The sequence below is a fragment of the Miniopterus schreibersii genome, assembly GCF_964146895.1.
Source record: "Miniopterus schreibersii genome assembly, chromosome: 4".
NCBI lineage: Eukaryota > Metazoa > Chordata > Mammalia > Chiroptera > Miniopteridae > Miniopterus > Miniopterus schreibersii.
This window is the reverse complement of record NC_138105.1, coordinates 94665062-94680049: the sequence shown is the minus strand read 5'-3', so window position 1 is coordinate 94680049 and position 14988 is coordinate 94665062.

Here is a 14988-nt window from a genome sequence, read left to right as displayed (position 1 = left end):
TCTCCTTTCTTCCCCTTCTCCTTCACCGGAGACCTACATTGTGGTCTGACTGATCTCTAGCCTCCTATAATCCCTCCTCTGTCCCTCTGGCAGAAGTTTTCCCAATAATATCTTCACTGCCTAACCCCATCTTGGCCTGTGCTTCTTACAGGACCAGGAGTAACACACTTGTGCCCCTGAGATTGCACACAGAAAACATGCAGCGGGGAGGCTTTTTCACCTCCAACAACTGTGAGTACTTCCTTGCTTGGGGTGCAGGAGAGAGTAGTTGGCCAATGAGTCAAAGAGTATTAATTGGAGGAGGAGCTGAATCTACCTAATGAAGCTGGAAAAGATTTGAGGCTCTTACCTATGCCTTTAGTACCTAGTCTTCCCCAAAACCCAAGTCAAATAGATGAGCTGCTCCTCTCCATTTCCAGACTTATATTCCAGACTGTTTCTTATTTTGTTTTTACCTTATTTCCACATTAAGTTTACTTTGAAGATTCATTTTGGTCTGATTTTAAATAAATGAAAGTAAAAAGAAAAGGTTTACAGTGCAGTTTCTCCGAGTGTCTGCCCCTTCACCTCCCATCAGCACAATCAGTGCACCCAGACTAGACTGAGATGTGGACATGCCAGGTGAATAATTTGGGGCCTTTCACACTATTGTTCTCTACATATCTGTTTGATACTTTGTAGGCATATAAAAAACAATAAAGGTAGTTTTCTATGTTCAAAATAAAGATTTATTTTTCATGTACATATTACATGTGATTTTCTGAACTAGACAATGTCTTGAGAGGCATATTAAACTCTTTTAATGCAGGCATTCTAATAAATCATCCCCAGAAAAGAGCACATACAGCATTGTGAATTTTTCTGTTTCAGAATTTCAGCAGGCTGGGCTGTTACAGGGAATTCTCAGGGGGCCAGTCTCAAAGTTAGTGGTAAAGCCTTATACACATCATGTAAATTGCATGTACTTGCCACAAAAAACATCGCTAGAGATAAGCTGGCAGGAGTAGGGAATGTTTAATTGCAGCTAAGCCAGTTTATGTCTCACCATTTTTGTCAGCAGTCATGTGTGGAGACCTGAGTTAACTGGCTCCCTACCCTAGTTTTATTCCAGTGACATTTCATTGGCCCCTATTGAGCAGTGCTGTGGACAGCTGCCTAGTGGCTCACCCATTAATCCGGCCTGTACCATCCATAGCCTGCAATATAGAACAGACTCACCCGGCAACACCACAGCATGTCTATGAAATGCCCTCTGGAGAGCTGGAGTGCCATCTGGCCGGGGGAAGACTGGGGAGAGGGAAGCCTGATGGAAACAGGTGAGGGAATGCTGCGTTGGTCATGCAGCTGGAAGGGTGAAGGACAGCTGTGGCCGGAAGTCACAGGTTTTTCTCAGCATCCCAGAGGGAAAGTTTCAGAGCAGAGAGAAGGAAGCAGGTAGTGGTATTCAGCCAGGGGTCGTTCTGCAATCCAGCCCCCCATACCCTCAGAACATTTGGCAATGTCTAGGACGAGTAGGGGCCAAGTGCTACTGGCACCTAGTGTGGGTGTCATAGGTGCTGCTGAACATCACATAAGGCACAGAATAATCCCCACAAGCAAGAATTATCTGGTCCAAACCGCCAATAGTGCTGAGGCTGAGAAACCCTGCTAGACCCAGCCTTTAATCTAGTCCTGGGCTAAGATAAAGTATGGGTGTTGTATGTGTTTTTCCTTTCTAGGATGAAAGCTTTCCTGCAAGGCCCACATTGTCCTCTACTTCATTCCTGGTTTGCCTACTTCTCATGTAAGTCCTGCAGCTCCTAGAATCTGTTCCATGCCCTCTCTCCATGCTGGTGTAGAGCCTGCGTGGCCAGAGCTGGGAATGAGTGGAAGCAGAGAGCTGTGATCCAAGGTGCTGCCCATCTTCCCTGGCAGGGCCTCTCACTTGTACCCTGAGGCATTCACAGGAAAGGAAAGCCCTGCAGACTTAGGAGGCTGGGCCCATCTGGGTGGTTCTCACTTGGATTTCTTACATATAGTTATAGTCAGAAAGTGGCTGGGGCTATAGTCATCTGAAGGCTCGACTGGCCTGGATGTCCAAGACAGCTCACTCGCATGGGCTCCATTTATGTTTAGCTCTTGGCTTAGAGCTCAGCTGAGGCTGTACCTGGAATGTCTCCATGTGACCTTTCCATGTGTCTTGGGCTACTTACAGCATGGCAGCTGGCTTCTAAGAGGGAGCATTTTAGTGACCTAGCCTCAGAAATCCCAGATTTCAGTTGATTAAAACAAAAACTCACTGTGGCCAGCCCAGATTCAAGGGAAGGGAAATTAGATGACTGTTCTTGATACAAAGAGGATCATTTACACACAGGGAAGGTAGGGATTGATGATCACCATCTTTGACTTTTTACCGCTACCTACTCTTGGATGCCTGGAAGTCTCCCTCCCAATCCCAGTGCCCCAAACAAGAGACGCTGCACAGTGCTATGCCAAGTAGGTGATAGGCAGTATGGAGTAATGGTTAAGACCATAGATGTTTAGAGACAGGGAAACCTGGGTTTGAGGCTCTGCTTTTCCACTTACCAACTGTGGATGTTGGGCAAATTGTTTGACCTGTCTGAGCCACAATTCGCTCATTTGTAAAAAGGTGTTAATATATATACCACCCTTTTGGTTTTGGGGTTTAAATGTTGTCCAACATACAGTCAGCATTCAGTAATTGTTTGCTATTAGAAATGTAAAAAGTGGTCATGCTTTGCTTCTCCAGAACTCCTTGTTTATTTTGACCCACTGAGGTGAGCTCAAGGCATACAACTCTACCGGGCTGCTAATGTTCAGGTCTCCCCACTAAGGAGGTCATGGAGTCGAGAAAACTGCAGTCAAGAAGACAGAGTCAAGGTTCTTGGGGTAAGTATTGCTAAGGTTACTCTTAGGTGCAGTAAGAGGAAGGAATTTGTCCTGACGAGTAAAGTGAAGGAGCAGGGTCTAGTCCAGGCAGAGCATGCTGCCAGAAGCAGTGTGGCAGAGGGCGGAGGCTGGGGGAAACTCTGCCTCTGGCTCAAATCCTCTCTCTTTTCTGAGCCTTAGTTATAGCACAGCAATGAATGGGTATGATTTGAAGGCTGCGGAGTTTCTTCTAGTCTTCGCCAAGCTCTGCTATGCTAGAAATCCCTAATTGGTTCACTTCTCCTTCATCAACTCAGTCACCCCTCTGCTTAGCCTACCACTTATTATTGCTCCTTTAATTACTACAGATGCCTCTTTAAGGCCCTCCCACTCTTAATCTCGGCCACTGGTCTGCAGGGGAGTCCAAATAATCTATTCTGTAATACAAATCTGGCCATGTTGCGTACAGGCTAAAAAACCTTCTGTGCTGGTTATTCTGCATTTGCCTCTCTCTCTGCCCTCTTTTATACCTGGCTGGAGGTACGGCACTGATCTTAATGGATTCCTTTGGCTTTCTGTCTTCTCTTTGGGTTCAGCCAGTGAAGAATCCAACAGGAGACTGGAGGGCAAGAGGCGAGAGGATCTGAAGTATTTATTCCCACTGGAATGCGGCAGTTCTGTTGTCTGTGATTTTCCATGACCACAGCTCCTGCATGGTTGCTGTCCAGACTCCAAAATCCTATTGCTGGAGGTTAGAAGAAATGGGTTGGTGCTTCCAAGGTCATTTTAAGAAAATAGAGTTTGTGATGAGGGCTTGAGTCACCAGATTTTGTATAACTTAAATTGCCCCTCTGCACCTTCAGTTCCTTTTGGATATTTATAGAAAGCCTTGTCCAAACAAAGCTCTGCCAGGAAAATTTATACCCCCCCACCACCACCATGTGTGTGGCATGCAGTGGAGCAGAAAAACAATCAGAAATGCACTTGATGAAGGAGAAAACAGCAGAACGTGAGTCCCTGGGCAAAGCGTCTTGGAGAAGCCAGCCCAACAGCTGCCTGCATTAAAAATAATTGCTTTATATTTATGGTGGACAGGCAACAATAAGCAGTTTATAGCCTGTAATCTAATACAAATGACTTGGGGAAATATTCTTAATGGATAGTTCAGCTGAGTGTCCCAGGACGTTAGGAAGCCCTGTGGGGAACACTGAGAATTGGCCCTCATTGATCTGACAAATCCGCACCAACTGGCTGCATGATGAACCATTTCTCTGCCTGATTTTATAGTCTCCCATTTAAGGAGACTCTGCAAAAGACTCACCAAACTCCCAAGGCACAGATCCCAGCAGATACTCGGCCCCTAGAGTCCCCACTGGCTTCTTAGAAACCAGACCCTTTTCCTTAGGCTGCGTCAAGCCGGGGAAAATGAAGCGTGACCTTGTAAAATATCAGTTTCTGGCTTTTCCCTCCCTAATTGTGGGGATGTTATCATGGCAGAAGAAAAATATCATTTCCCAAACTCCATTCTGGAAAACGATATCCATCTGCGGGAATGCTGAGCAGACATGATTGCCGGGGCCAGGCCCAGTATGGGACTGACAGGCTGAGGAAGAGTTTGGCTTCTGTAAAGAACCAGCTGGAAGAAAGGCCCTAAGTTCTGGGGTGCCTTTCCTTCTGCCCTCTCCTCCAGGGCCTGGGCCCATCAGTGATGCCCATTTGAGCCAGAACAGCATCTACATGGTTGGTCCTACACTGCATGCGCGTGTCCTTAACTGGACAGAGCGAGTACGAGACTTCAGAAGAAGGCGGTCGTTGCCCAGCTGCCCAGCTAAGGCTCTCCAGTGCTCTTTAAACAAAAGCCAAGAAAGGGCATAGACGTGTGGCGCTCTAATATAAATTGCAGCCCTGCTTCTATGATGCTTTCTCAAAATTAAACCTTACAAGTTGTGGTAGAAACCTTGTGCAATGGTTATAAGTCTTCCATGTCAGAAAAAGTTTCCAATTCAGAGATCCTGCCTCTAGGCACCATTTCCAGTCTCTGTAAGGCTTATAGGAAGTCTCCCCATGGCCCCTAGAGTCCCCAAATGGCTGCTGGTGAGTTCTTGCTAAAATTGTGATTTTTTTTTTGGCTTCTGGTCTTTTCAGCTTTCACTCTTGTGGCATCAAGTGAAGTGGCTCCAGGTCTACCGTGACCAGTGAACCTGGGATCCTACTGGCAGCCAGAGTCCCAAAGACACAACTCAGTGAGGAAATCAATCCAGCTTTAAGAGCAGTACCTGTGTGGGTCCCCAAGGACTATGGAAATGTCACCTCCTCCTGGGTGTGCATGTTGCACTACACCAAGGTAGGTGAACAAGTATGAACAATATGTGTTAGCTATAGACTTCATAAACCTCCACCAAGTAAGGATTCTTAGGACTCTAGGAAAGGCTTTCAACCCACAAACTGGAATAAAATACTACTCACAGAGCTGACAAAGGATTACATCCAGAAACATAAAATTTCCTCATAAATCAATAAAGGACACATTAATTTACAATAGAAAACTGGAAGAATTCACCAAAGAACCCTGAAAAGCCAATAATCATGAAAAATAATCTCAACCTTGTAGTAATCTTATAATTGCAAATTAAAACCACAATGAGGTAACATTTATATCTAGCATATGGGGAAGAAAGTAAGAGACCTAACAAAACCAAGTTTGACTTGGATTTTGAAAAGTCAACATTATCTATCAAAATGCTTAGGAATGTAAATTGGCATGACCACTTAGGATAGTAATGTGTCAATATTTAATACAGTTAAGGATGTCCAAATCCTATGACCCAGTAGCTCCACAACAATTACAGCCCAAAGACACATCCACAAATGTGTACAGAGATTTTTTGTGCAGCAGTAATCTATAATAGTGAAGAATTGGAAACAGCCTAAATTTCCATTTATAGAAAAATGAAAAACTGTTGAGTTTTTGAGGGATTTTTTTTTTTTTTACAGTAGAATACTACAAAGCAATTAAAATGAATGAGCTTGATCTGTATTTATCAGCATTTTAAATCTTGAATATATGTTTACTTGGGAGAGAAAAGCAAGTTGCAGTGAATGACCACAAATATGATGCCATTCGTATAAATTTTAAATGTATATATTAAATGTAAATTTTAAATAGTATATATATTTCAATACTGTATGCTATTTTAGACATACAGTTGAAGTAAAAATACACAAGTGGGAAGGATACAGACCATCTTTAGAATACCCATTCTCTCTGGGAAAGAGAGTTAGGCAATGAGATTGGGGAAAGGACAAGAAAGTCTTTAGCCGAATGCCCTGTGACTCAGAGAAGTCTGAAGTTTCCCTCGAGAAATCAAATCACCAACGTTGAGCTTGGGTGAATGTGAGTTTAAATTTACCCTACTTTTGACATAAAAATCTCCAACTGAGAAGCTGATGTTTGAAAACAGCAGTCCTGGGCTGGCGAATTTCCTGAGGCACTTGGCAGAAATACTTCCCTATGACTGACTACCGCACTCATGCACGCATTAATGCCCACCGATGACCAGCTCACAAACAAAAGTGACAAAATGCACAAGAAGGCAGAAAGTAGTCCATCATGAGGGAGAATCAGCAGACGCCACGAACAGAAGAATGAGCCTGCCATGAGCCTGATATTATATAACATTCCTAGAGAAACGAAATAATGATGAGAAATTTCCCTTCCCATGGAAGTGGGCCCTCGCAGCTCTGCCCCATGCCCTTTCAGCACGGCTACCGACAGGTGACTGCTGTGCTCCGCCCTTGCCCCCTTTCTGAACGGATGGATGTGTTCCCTGAAACCCTGCCAGTGTTCGACCCCTGTGTTGGGAAGAGAGGCAGATATCTGTCTTTTTGGTTCACAGACCTCAAGGCAAAGAGGAACCATGTCTGGATCTGATGGAGTCGGAACTGGATGAGTTGACTGATTCTACCTTTGTGTCGCTTCCCTGGGAAGGAAGAGAAGGTTTGGATGTTTTCTACAACTGGGAAGAAAAGGGAAAAGGACTATTTGTGATTAAAAAGCAGAAGCATTTACTGCTCACCAAATATCCACGTGTTCCCCCACAATCTCCAGGCCAGTTGCAGTTAGGGCCGTGTGACTTATTTCTAGGCAATGGATTGTCTGTGGAAGTGAGACAGGTCACTTCTGGGCTGAAGCACAGAAAAGGAGGCGTTGGATCTCCTGCTCGTCCTATTTCATTCCTCAGTGACCGTGGCAGCTGCATCTTGAGGCAGTTTAGCCACTGGACAGAAACAGCTGGATTGCTGGAACACTGCTTAGAAGGCAGCTTCAGTCTTGGAATGAGGGAAAAATAAACTCTTACGTGTTAAGCCAAAACTCGTGTCGCATGTGATTCTCATACACACACGCACTGCTCATTGAAAAGAAGATTGCATCAACAAAATAAAGCTACGTAGGGAAGCAGTCCACTATGAAGAGAATGGCAGACGTTACAAAATGGGAACTAATGCTCCAAAAGACTGAAACAATGGAACTCTATGATAGAGACTATATTTAAAAAGTACATTTTGAATATTTGAAGTACCATTTACAAAATTATAGAGTACTGTTTTGGAAATTTGAAAAAACCTATTTGTAAAAGAAATTGGCAGATCTTTTAAAAATTAAAAGTATTGCATTTCAAATTAAAAAGTCAATAGAAGACACAAATATGTTTACTCATTTTATGGCAGAGGTGAAACTGAAATGCAGTAGGAGGGGAAGCGTTTTTTCAATAAATTAATTTTTTATCAATTGGATAGCAATATGAGAAAATTGAATTTTGATTTATACCTCACATTACACAAAAAACCCAGATGTAGTGTAGGTCGAAATATAAAAAATAAATGAAAACACGGAAAAATATCTTTAAGCAAATAGTTCTTAAATAGAATAACCGTAAAATACACTGAAAGACAGTTGGACTATGTTAGCATTAAGTGACTCTATCTGTCAAAAGGCACCACTATGAAAGTGAGAAGCAAGCCACAGAGGGGGAGAAGATATTCACGGTGCATTTATCTGACAAAGGATTGCTACCCATGATATCTAAGGAACTCCTACAGATTAATAATAAACACAAAAACCCAAAAGAAAAATGGGCAAAAGACTCAAATAAGTACTTCAAAAAAGAAGTTTTCCAAAAGCCAGTTCACACTGAAAAAGATGCTCAACATCCTTAGTCATTAGGGAAATGGAAATTAAAACTTCAGTCAGATACCAGTATAATGCCACCAAAATGAATGAAGTGAAAAAAATAGGCATTGGCAAAGGTTTCAAGCAATTGGGACTTTACTCCACTGTCGTGGAGTGTAAATTAGAATAGACACCTTGGAAGAGTTACACAGTAAGATAAAGCTGAACATATGCATGTCCTATGCGGTAGGCAGAGTAATGGCTCCCCAAAGACGTCCATGTCCTCATCTTCAGAACCTGTGAATATGTTAGGTTATGCGGCTGAGAGGAATTAAGTTTGCAAATGAAATTACGATTGCAAATGGCCTGACTTTAAAATAAGGAGATTGACCTGGGTGTGCCCAACGTAATCTCAGGGGGTCCTTAAAAGTAGAAGATGGGATCAGAAGAGAGAACCAGCTGAAAGAATAAGAAGTTAGGATGAAAATTACTGAAAGGCGGCAGGCATGAGCCGAGGGAGAGAGGTGGCCTCTAGAAGCTGGAAAAGGCGAGGAAATGCATTATCTTCTAGAACCTCCAGAACGACATGCAGCTCTGCCAACACCTGGATCTTAGCCCGGTGAGATTCACATTGGACTTCTGGTCTGTGAGTTAGGAAATTGTTGTTGTCTTAAGCCACTAACTGTATGACAGTTTGTCACTTATCTTTTTATTTTCTTAACAATATTTTTAAAGGACAGCTGTTTATTATTTTGATTAAGTTCAACTTTTGAGTTTTTTTCTGTTACAGCCTGTGCTTTATGCATTTTATCTAATAAGACTTTGCCTAACTCAAGCTCAAAACAATTTTCTCCCACGTCTTCTCAAAGATTTTATGGATCAATTCAAGTTAATTTTGTATATAGCGCAGGAAAAGAATCAAGGTTGTTATTTAGCAGAGAGATAGCCAATTATTCTAGCACCCATTGATGAAAAGATTATCTTTCATCTATTGAATGAATAAATAAGAAATAAATAAAGGGCAGGTAATGAAGGTTACTAATTAAAAGTATTTCCTCAATTAACCAATAGGAGGAGATATTATTTTGGGGAGGGGTGAATTTCCTACTGTTTCTGAAATCATACCACATAGATAGTAGCTTTCCCTAAGATTGGTCCTTTGTGATTTGGGAAAACATAATTGCCAAGATTACACTGGTATATCAACCTGGGTAATTAATGCTAATGGCTATAATAAACAACCCCCAAATCTCAGTGGTGAGTTTAAAATTTTCTCATGTTACAGACTGGCCACTGCCTTGTATGTGCTCATTCAGGGATGCTGGTGTCTTCCTTTCTGTGACATTACTATTATCTCAGGGCACTTTGTGGTCCTTCACTGGATAACCCCCTATTTGGCCAGCCAACAAAAAGAGAAGGCTTGCCTGATTATGTAAGACTAAGTCTGGAAGTGGTATGCATCACTTCTGCACATACTCCATTGGTCAAAATGAGGCACATGGCCCCAACCTAACTCCAAGGGAGGCTGGGAAATGTAGTCTTCCTTTGTACCCAGGAAGAAGAAACTGGATCTGTGAGCATTCAGCTAACTTCTGCCACAAGAGAGGACTTTATTTGGTTGTTGTGAAGATTAGAGAGTTAACGTATGCAAAACACTCAGAACATGCCCCAGCACATCAGGGGCATCCGTGGAGTTGCAAGAGAAGTTTCTCTGAGTTTGCACTAATCATTGCTTGCTAAACAAGGCTGGTGTTCTGGAGTTTCTGTCAAGCACAACAGCTGGCTAGAGAGTTTTGTGAACCCCAGTGCCAATGAGGCCAGCCAAGGATGCAGATGCCACCACCAAATCTGCATGGCACATCCTCATGCTTTGTTTAATTTGGTTCCCTGGGTGGGATGCATTTTATGAGCAGGTGTTCTGGTTAATTAGGTGATTAATACTCCTTAAATTGGAGAGCCATTTCCCCAGTGACAGTTATTGCTTTGCTCAAATATGAGACAAATTGTCATTGCATAGTTTGGAGAGGCCCATGATTGCACTCACCTGTCTGCCAAGCCTCTCAGGTCAGCACCCTGGCACTGAGGACCAGGAGCCTGACCTCACATCTGGCTGAGTCACTATCTTGATGCACCACTTTAGAGAAACAAGAGCTCCCCACATCATCTGGCCTCTCAGCCCAGGGCAAAGTAGATCTGGGGCACATTTCTGGTTCCCTTCTGGGGATTCCGATCTGTATCATTTCGCAAGGTTAGAGCCATTGCCTCTGCTCAGAGCCCTCCAGGTTCTAAAGCAAGGTGGCCAAGTTATGTCCAAGGACAAATGAGGCATCAAAGCTCTTCTTTTCAAATTTGCTCTCAGACCAATAGAAATCTGCCCCAAACTCTCTTATAATCCAGATTTCCAAAGTCTTTCTCCACCCCCATTCACATTCTATTTCTGCCTCCTTGCCTTCATTTACCTCAATGCAAAGACCCTCTTCCCTCCCACTGACAACATCAAATCTATGTATCCTTCAAGAGCCAAATGCTGTTATTACTCAGCCCTTCCAACCCAGGTTGAAGTGTTTTCTCCCTCTTCAGAATTTATATAGCCCTTACTATCTGACCCACATCAATTAGCATTTAATTGTATACCATATTTTTTCTCTTCTTTCCTGTATCTTAATCTTGTCTTCCTAATTTGATTATTGGCAGCTATGAGCTATATCTTCTCCTGGGAATATATGAAGTTCCCAGTAAATAGCTGGTTGATTGCTAACGTAAGCTAAACACACTTCTGGAAAATAGGTCAGATGTACTCCGTTATACCAGTTTGGGCCACATGGCTGAAAACATGGCCATTCACTCCAGCTCTTCACATGTTCCAGCTTTACAACCACAGAGGGACTGGATCTCTGTCTCCAGTTCCAGTTGGAAAAATCCCAGGGAAGACTCTAACGGGCTCATTTCAGTCATGTGCTCACCCCTAGAAAAATCACAGTCTTGAGGGAGGCAAGATCATACAAGAGCAAGAAAGTTCTGAACCACAGTTGCATGGTTGGAGTGAAGACCAAGTGATGCTTGTCCACTCTAGGTGGATCTGGATTTTGGAAAGTTCTATTGCTCTATCTTCTCCAGGATAGGTTATTGATTTTAAAATTGTGTATCCACTCATCAAACATTTGTCTAGTCAGAGTAGATCCTGCCCCTTGGGGAAGCTCAATTGATTAACTGGCAGTAAACCTTTATTATTTCCTTCATTCTCAAGGGAGAAAGAAAGAAGCAATTTCCGTTAAAAAAAAAAAAAAAAAATGCCTCCCACTTACAACTGATGGTACCTTTCCCTTAACCCCGCTCTCCAGAGATGACCTAAAATTCATACACATGAGTTATTTTCTATCCCAGGATGATCTAATAGAGATCACAGTCTTAATCTCAAATTGGAGTTTTCATGGTTTCTCCCTCCCCTCCCTGCTCACTTACTCCTCAGTGATGTGCCTCCGTGGCTCAGTGAAGTAATGTGCCAGTTTCAGGGTCCCCGGTAGGAAGCAGGTGACACAACTCAAAGGAGTAAATGAAGAAAGTTTAGTACTATTTAGAAAAGTGAATCAGGGTTAAGGAATCAACAGGGGATGGGGACTACCCAAGGCTCAGCAACAGTGGGAAGCTGTTGCTGCTCCTAGGCACTAAAGAGATAAGAGGGTGGGTGGGAGTGGTAGCTGGAAGACATGAGCTATGACCTTCCGCAGAGGAAGGCGACCACTGCCAAACTGCTGTCCTTGTGGAAGAAGTCCTGGCCTCTCCCCCAGCTCTCTGAGCTGGGTCCCCACATGGCCAGACCCAAGGGAGTGCAGGTGATACAGTCCATAGAGGTCAACCTACTGGGTAATACAGTCCGCAGACAGTGGTCTGGACAACCCACCGTAGAGCGACCGGTACAAATGGTAACTTTCAGTGGGGTGGGAGCAAACAATTAGAATGGGGGGTGGGCTATGTGTATATTTTTCAACCCCGCTCCTCCAAAAGATAAGGTAACACTCATCAAAACAGGTGAAACTGCAACAAGAGAATATCAAATAAACTAGCTGATTAAGAAGATTATTCATTCACATATTCCTCCATTTATTCATTCATCAATCATCAAAGATTTATTTGTACCTCTAGGCATCAAGCATGCAAAAATGGATTAAGCATCTCTGCATGCTTGAAATTTTTATAATAAAGTGTTGGAGTAAATGGATTAGATGGAGCCACTGCCCTTGAGCATCTGATAGTCTGGACCAGTGGGGTTTCCTAGAGAAATGGCAGCTGAACGGAGTCTGGGTTTGTCAGCGAGGAAAGCGAAGAGAAGCATGATCCAGGAGAGATGTTGAGGGGGTGTCAGAGGCTAATGGAAGGTGAGGTGGTAGGGGCAGAAATCAATTTCCAAGTTCAGGATTGCATTGTCAGGTTTGCCTTTTAGGAAAATCCCTTGATCATCAGGGTAAAGGAAGGATTGGTGGAACAAACAAAGTTACAGAATTGCTGTGGGTACCATGTGGAGCACTGGCCACGCATGCAGGAGGCCCAAAATGAAGAGGGACAGACTCTAGAGACAATCGGGGGAATGAATGGCTGTGGCATGAGGCAGAGGGAAGATGCCTAGGTGCTGTTTCACCGTCCCATCACCCCCTGCCCTTTCAGCTGACAGCTCCCCAGTTCTCCTGTGAGAGAACTCCTCCCTGGCCCTCTGAGGGTAGTTTCCATGAACTGCCTCCCATAGGTTCTTGTCTTCTCTGGCCCAGACAGCGATCATGGGGCCTAAGTCAGGCTAACCAGCCTCTCCCTCTGGAGAATTTGGAGACCTTGGGCTTGGCACCTAGGTCGTCTGTGCCGTGGTTTCTCTCTTCTTTAAAGCATCCTTCTTCATTTTTCCCCATAAATTTTTCAAGCCACCCAAAGGCCTTCTTAAAAGTCATTTTTTAACTTCAATTAGTTATCTCCTGTTGCTGAAACAAGGAAACCTTAACTGATTAACGTGGCCACATGAGTGGTGGTGCCTCATACTGAGAGACAGAAAACTGGTGGAGAAAGTCTGAAGAGGGTTTTCTTGAGGGAATGGGTACGCAGTTTGCTCTGAGAAGCCTCTGGAAAAGGGGAACAAATCTAAAAGTTGGTCCTGGAGACCTATGTGGAGCTCTGAAAAATCACACCACAGAGCGTAAAAGCCGTCTCTGGTACTTGGACAAAAAGTCCCACCCAACAGCCTGACCAGCAAAGGATTTACCCAGACTTCTCCGTGGAGGGTAATCCTTCTATAGGGAGGTTGGCACATTCTACAGATGCCCCAGACTCACTGGGGGAGGGTGGACGGAGCCCTGTGTCCTGGCTCTGGCTCTCTCACTAATTAGCTGGGTGACCTTGTTGAAATGCTCTCCCCTCTCTGAGACTCGGTTTCCATGTTAGTTCATACAGGGTTGAATTATATTGAGGGTTCTCCCAAAATTCCAAAAGAATTTTTAAAAAAATATGTTTTTATTGATTTCAGAGAGAGGAAGGGAGAGAGAGAAAGAGAGGTAGAAACATCAATGAGAGAGAAACATGGATATGAAAGTGGAACATCGATCAGCTGCTTCCTACGCACCCCCTACTGGGAACTGAGCCTGCAACCCGGGCACGTGCCCTGACCCGGAATTGAAACAGCAACCTCTTGGTGCATGAGACCATGCTCCAGCCAACTGAGCCACACCAGCCGGACCCAAAAGAATTTTCAGTTTACATGTAAAGGGGTCAGCTATCCTGGACAACATGGTTAAACAAATCTTAAGCCAGTCTCCTTACCTCAGGACTTCTCAGGCTCTTAAATTCACTCCTCTGTGATGCAAATCTCCAAGACAGGTGAGTGTGAGCAGAACTTCTCATTCTATTTTGGCCCCAGGAAACTACCCCCGCCCCGTGATGAACCCATCTAGAAACACTGAGACTAGTAGTTGTCAGAATGCACTTGCAGAACTGCTGGGTTAGGTGATTTCTAAGGTTGCTCTAGCCCAAGCAGTGCCTGATCCTGTGGAGCTGATGTCCTGTATACCTCCTGTTTCTCACACTTGCCTCTTCCTTGGGGATGATTGACCCCTGTACTCTCTTCTAAAGTGGTTCTTCCAGGGAAAAGCATGTTTGAATGCCTATGAAGTCACTTAAAGATACAGTCAAGCTCATGAACACCCCAGCAGCTTAAATGGAAATGCAGCCTTCCCCTCCCCACTGTGTTCAGAGCACAGACCCAGGCCCAGCCTGAAGGGATTGCAAAACATGCTCTATAGTGCATTTGGGAAAACAAAGAAAACCCTACTCTTTTCTGCTCCAGACAGTCTGAGATGCTTGTGTGCCCTTGGGCCTTTGCCCAGTTCTCTCATCTGCCTCAGACCTGGTACTAAATTGGTTCAAGGTTTGGAGGAAAGCTTCAGAGGAAAGGATGTTTAGAGTTCTTAAATGCTGAAGTCACCTTAAGGACCAGAGGCCCAAAGACCTCTACGGCCACCAGAGGGCGATCACAACAGCATCTGTACAGAAAGCTGCTCCCAAGAATAACAGCTGTAAATTGCGCCTAATGTGTTTATGAATGATGGAGGCTGAAGTGAAGGGTGCGTGTCTGTATGTGTGTGTACACACATGTACAATTGGGTGCCTGAAACTAAGACTTTGAAAACCTGCTAAGTACAATAAAATAAAATCTGCACCTCAGCTATATGTTCACAGGATGTGGTCAAGCAGTTGAAAGTTTCCTTAAGGAAAATAAGTTAGAAGGATCAGAATAGCATTTGCAGGAAAGAGAGGGAAGAGTTCTCAGTGGCATAGTTATCGTGGTACATGTGATTCTGTGTTTGTGTTCTGAGAGTGCATGTGCATGTGGGCATGTGATTGAGTATGAGTGTGTATATGGATGTGAGTGTGTGAGCCTGAGTGTGCGTAAGCATGTGTGTATGAGCGGGGCT